Source organism: Mus caroli, chromosome 3 (genome assembly GCF_900094665.2).
Source record: "Mus caroli chromosome 3, CAROLI_EIJ_v1.1, whole genome shotgun sequence".
Taxonomy (NCBI): domain Eukaryota; kingdom Metazoa; phylum Chordata; class Mammalia; order Rodentia; family Muridae; genus Mus; species Mus caroli.
The window spans coordinates 118,681,365-118,688,108 of NC_034572.1; positions in this window are offsets into that span (position 1 = coordinate 118,681,365).

Genomic DNA, 6,744 nt, shown 5'->3' on the forward strand with positions numbered 1-6,744 from the left:
AATTAAGTTTTTCTGGACCTGACTTTGAATCCACACAGGTCTCATAAAAACAGCACAATAGTTTGCATCTGTAAGCTCTGTGTCCCTATAGCAAGATGGAAAGCAGAGGTGGAAAAAAAACTCCCTGGACATTCACAGGCCAGTTAGCATGAACAATGACAAGACACTATCTTAAACAAGGTAGAGGTGAGGATGGGTGCCCAAATATGTCATTTGCACAAATGCACCTGTACTTGTGCATACACACATAGATGCATGGCACTATACTTTGAAAAGTATGAGTATAACCTTATTTTAATCTATTCATAAGAATATCTTTAATTTTAAGTATATATACATATATAACATATATATAAGTATATACTTATATACATATACATATATATATATGTATAGGCATGTGTTCATATATTTTAAAGTGCTTATTTATATGATGAATAATATATCATATATATCACTATAGCAATGCTGGTCAGGAATGTACTCTATCACACTGGTCTTGAACTATGTCAGTACTCTTGCCTCAGCCTCTAAATGTTGAAATCACAAGAGTAGGCCACCAAGGCTTTCAATAGTGTGTACATTAACATAGAACACATCATTGTCTTACAGGTTTATTCCTTTTCTACCAAAATAAATTTCAAATTATTTTACAGATTTTCCTGATTTCCTGAATGTTTGATCCTTTTCTAACCTAGCAATTATAATAATAGCAGTATCTCTGTTGCTCTATCCCTGGGAACAGAGGCATGGTTAGTGACAAGAAGTGTAACAAGGATTAATACCATTTATAAAATGCACCTTCAATTCAAATACTCTTTAGCCTATTTCTGTACCATTGTACAGAAATTTATTCTTCGACTTCCAACCATGGAGTATGTTCTGAAAAAATACTAAACATATAAGCCAAATTTTATACACTACAAAACATACTTGTCTCACGCCTAAGTAGAAAGAATGACCGTTGTAGTGTCAGCAAAGCTCTGCTAAGTTACATGAGCCAAGTTCCTTAAGTACTTTTATGAAACCAATCTCTACAAAAGGACATGTAACGGGTATTCACGTTTACCATATCTAATAATTAAGTTAACTACCTGCAACTTTCCTTTCACCTGTGTCTTACCATTGCAGATCCACCTCACAACTCCTGTCCCCAAGCTCCTTTATCGGATTCCACATTTGACCTAAACTCATTCAAATGCTTTTTAGTAGTAAGACACAATGGCTGCTGAGGAAGTCGGGGCAGAGGGGAGGACATACTTTGGTGAAGTGTTGCTTATCATTTCCTTAAATTCCGTGGTGATCTTCTGTCTCACTTCTGTTCCAGTGCTCTGGGAACATCATGAGTGGCAACTCTATGTGTGTGCTTTAGGACCTGCAGATACTCAGCTTCATAGGTTTTACGTCATTTGTCCCCAATACCAAATACTAAATCCTAGGATAGAATGTCTAAAGCCATCCATTACAGGATAATGTAATATCATAATGATTTGAGAGGGGAGTTATAAAGTTTGCAGGAATAGTATGTTCTTATTCCATAATGACTTGGGGAAAGTGTTTATGCATTGTTTTCCAGAACTTTCTTAGGATTAATTCCAAGAACAATGCATGACTAGGCTAATCGATGAAGTGATATAATTTTCCAGAAGTTTAATCGCATTCATAAAAATATAAAATATTGCTCATGAAAATTACTCATTGTTTATAGAAAAAAATCTGTTTAAAATGTTGATTCCAATGGATAAAAACCAATTTCCATAGATTTAAATAAACACATTGCCCAAAGACTCAGTCTTTCCAATTAAATACATATTGCCTGAAAAGTAGTGTTATTATATGAGAAAAAGTATTGGCAGGAGAATGATACATGGTTGATATTCAAGTTGTCACACTTATTTAACAAAGACCTGGTTTTCCCCTAAAGACCACACTTAACTGTGAAACTGGGAAAAGAGCAGCTTTAGATTCACTGTCAGTTCATGCACAACATGAAGTGTTTGCAAAACTTCACACATAGATATTTTTTCAGTGCACCACACAATTTCAGGAAAATAATTCTAACATAGAAACCAAGTAACTTTTCCTTTTTTAATTTTAAAGACTAGAAAATACTATCTTTTAGAAAACTCTATAGTATAGTTGACAAGTTCACATGTAAATGATCAGAACAATAAAGGTCACATACATATAAAATCTCTTCATTATTATTTTATTTAAGGTTTCCAGTGAGGGGCACTAAAATTTGAATTATTACCAATATACAAGATAGCCCCATTTTATGTCATAAATTGTGTCTGGCATTATGCTGTGTCACAATATGCATCACTATTGTCTTTTTGCCACCTTTAGCTCTAAGTCTGACACATAAACAAACAATTGAAAACTAATTAATAAGGAAAAGGATAAATAGTTTAATATAAGAATCCTATAGGGACTCATTATGGCAAACCTCATTAGAAAAGATAATTTTTGGCTTCGACTGGAAGCTTTGAAAGACTTATATCTGCTTAATTTGATGTACTTTTAAAGACTTGTGGTTGAGGATTTGTCTATTAGATGTTTTCTCATTTTGGTTTGAATAAGAATGACCCCATAGGTTCATGCTTGGTCCACAGTTAGTGAAACTATTTGGAGAGGATTAGGGGGTGTGGCCTTGTTGGAGTAAGTGCAGCCTTTTGGTACAGATGTGACAGTGGATGGGGGCATTAAGGTTTATACAGAAGATGCAGTCTCTCTCTCTCTCTCTCTCTCTCTCTCTCTCTCTCTCTCTCTCTCTCTCTCTCTCTATCTATCTATCTCTCTCCGCTCTCTCTCCTCTCTTTCTGCTGGCTGAGGATCAGTATGCAAACCTCTCAAATTCTTCTCCAGTGGCATTTCTGTTTGTTTCCTGCCATGAAGATCATTGACTACCCCTTCCAAAACTGCAAGCAAGTACTCAATTAAATGTTTCATTTTATATATTTCCTTGGTCATGGTATCGCTTCATAGTAATAAAACAGTAACAAAGATAGAAATTGATACCAGAAGTGAGGTATTGATGTCACAGATCTGATCATATTATTGTTTGGAAAAATATTGATGATTTTTGGAAATTGGGTTTAAAAAGCCATTAAGTACTTTAGGTGATGTTTAATGTACTATCCTAGTAAGATTATTGAAGACAGTGGTGTTGAAAGCAATATAGAGCTTTGCACAAGAAGTTTTAGGGGGAAGAATATTAGCAGCTGGCAAAGAGATCATTCTTGTGATATTTTGTCAAAGAATGTGGCTGTTTCTGCCATTGTTCAAAAACAATCTTTCAGCTGGGTGGTGGTGGTACATGCCTTTAATCCCAGCACTTGGGAGGCAGAGGCAGTCGGATTTCTGAGTTCGAGGCCAGCCTGGTCTACAGAGTAAGTTTTAGGACAGCCAGGGCTACACAGAGAAACCCTGTCTCGAAAAAGAAAACAAAACAAAACCAAAACAAAACAAAAAACAAAAACAAAAACAATCTTTCTGATGCTTACCAGAAAAGTTGGGAATTAATGTTCTTGGCAGAGAAGTTTTAAAGATAGCCTCATAACGACTGGGCCAGGTGGTTATTATTGATCATTTTTATGATGTCTCAAAATGAAAGGGTACAAGCAAGGTGATAAGATATACAGGGTATAGAGTTTGAGGGGGAAAAAAAGACCAGGAAATGTACTGTTGTAGGCACATCTTGTGCCCATTGAGATGAGAAGTGGAATGTGTTGGTTTGATTTAACTAAAAATGCCCTCCCATAGGCTCATATGTTTGAATACTTAACCCTAAGTTTGAAATATTTGGGAAGAATTCAGAGACGGGGCCTTGTTGGAGTATGTATGACCTTGTTGAAAAAGTTATGGCTCTTGGCTTGGACATGAAGGTTTTCCCAGACCAGACCCAATCTCAATCTCTCTGTCTCTCTCTGTCTCTTTGTTTCTCTGTCTCTGTCTCTCTCTGGGTCTCTCTCTGGGTCTCTCTCTCTCTCTCTCTCTCTCTCTCTCTCTCTCTCTCTCTCTCTCCATCTGTCTCTGCTTATCTGCTTACTGCCCTATGGTTCTGGTATAAAGGACTCAAACACTGTTCCAATGCTATGCATGAACCTCTCACTACAATGATCATGAACTAATCTTCTAAAACTTTTAGAAAATTGCCAGTTAAATTATTCCTTTTATAAGAGTTACCTTGGTCATGCAGCGTGTTTCTTTTTAGCAATAGAATAGTAACAACTTTAATCTCAATATTCTTAAGATATGGTTTCTGATTGGAACAATAAATACTGGACTACCATCCAGGTAGCACACACCAGCAGATATGAGGACCCCAACACATATGTAGCAGAGAGCTGCCAGATCTGGGTTCAATAAGGGATGATACACCTAACCCTCAAGAGACTGGAACCCCAGGGTGTTTAGAGGTCAGATGGGGTTAGGGGTAGGGTGTGGAGATATCCTCATGGAGACAGGGGGTGGGGAAGAGGTATAGGATGTGGAACAGAAAGAGAGTGGACTGGGAGGTGTGGAATAAAATCTGGAGTAGACATTAAATAAATGAATAAACAAACAAATACAAATAAAATAAATTGAAATTTTGACCTTTGTTATAGTGGTTTCTCTCTATCAGTAATTGTTTTAAGATGGGGAACTATTAATCCTTATGGCTTTTGACCCAGTATTCATCATGGTTTATTTGAACTGCATTGCATATAAGATTTNACTGCCTTTCATTTCAGTACTCTTATTAATTTATGCATATCTAGTCATGGTTTTGACAGATTCCTCTCTAATACTTGGGAATATACTAATGAAAAATCATGTTTAAGTAGATAAAATGGTGAGGCAAATGAAGGAGAGAAAGAGGAACAAAAGATCATAAATTATCTTCATCGTTAGCATGAACTTGATTACATTAACATCTGAAAATATTGAGCTACACTAATCAGTCATAAAAAAAATCACAATTTTAAAAGTCAGTAAGGAGACAATGGCCTATATCTAGCTTGTGCATATATGTGTGTCTAAGTAAAAAGCTTAAAACAATGCTTCTGGATTAAAGGTAAGTAAGCTTTAATACAATTATTATCTTTATGTATTTGTCCTAAAAATTCAAATAAGAAAAGGTAATACTTTAGTTGTCAATGTATCCAGTAGGTAAAGGTAACATTACACATCATTCAAAGTTCGACTAAGATTACAGGTTGCAAGTGAATATTTCTTAAGCACCAGCGGCATAGAATACAATTATACAAACATCGCTTAAGATTTATGTCACTTACAGATTTTTATAAAAATGTGTATATCTTGATTTGGACTATATGTCGATCTGCACATACCAATTGTTCTATCAAACATAACTACACACAATAAACATAATTTGAAACTCAAAGGTATATAAGGCATGTGTTTTCACAAAATATGCAAAGTAGTCTTACTTTAAGAAAATATGCCTCAGACACTACACAATTTACATCAAAATTTCCTACTTGGAGATGATGAGGTAAAAAAAATAATAATTTTATTAAAAATTTATATAGTGTCAGTTATTGATCTTATTTATGAAAAATAGAACCTTTAGTGGACATGGGTAGGAGACAAAGGGTAATGTACTACCTCTAAACATATTTATTATAAGAGATTGTCAAATGGACTTATGGTGGCAAGAAGTTTCATATTTCTGTTGCATAAGTTGGAAATGGAGAAGGTATGCTTGCATAAGCTTCCATTTGTGTCAAAAGTACAAAATATGCCTTTTTATTTCCTCTTGAATAGATTCTATAATATTTTCTAATCAAAATAAATTCCACTGTATGAAGATTAAATATACATTGCATGGTATATATGTCTTAATACAATTAAGTTTCACTTCCTTAATTAATGAACTTTAAAAAGTTGCATTTATTTATGCATTAGATCATTGAAATATATAGTATTTAAACTGATTATATTAATATAACTTTTTTAATTTCTTAATTTAGTAATTTTTGACCTTTAAAAAAAAACAAATTCCAGTACTGAATGAAGCCAATTTTTACTTACATGAGGCAGGGAAATATTTTTAACATCATAAAAAAACAAGTATCATGGTCACTATTATCTACTGTAGCGTATGATAGGGAAGATATATGCTTATATCAGTTAAAAAAAGCCAGAGTTTATATATATATACCCATTAATCAAGTTCTAATTACATGGTTTGAAATATCATTGGATACATCTTAAATATACTGTTTAATTAATTAATTACTGAATATATATGTATATATGTATATATGTATATATATATGAGCATATATGTGTGTATATATGTATATATATGAATATATATGTATGTGTATATATGTATATATATGTATATATGTGTGTGTATATACACACACACACACACACACACCAATTGGTCAAGTTCTAATTACATGTTTTGAAATATCATTGAATGCATCTTAAATATACTGTTTAATTCCTATACCCATATCAGGAGACTCACAGATATTTGTAGCTAGCACTTTAAGAGATTGTATAGTTTCTTCTGGTCCTCATGAGTACATACACACATATGGCATAATAACACATAGACACAGACACATAAATAAAATTAAAATAAACTACCAAATGATAATTAGTAACAAAATTCATGCAGATTTTATATGAGAGAACAATATTTGCTTTATTCTGCAACAACATGGTAGAGTATCTATAGTTTAAAACAATTTATGATCTATTTGATAAAATAACAAGAAAAAA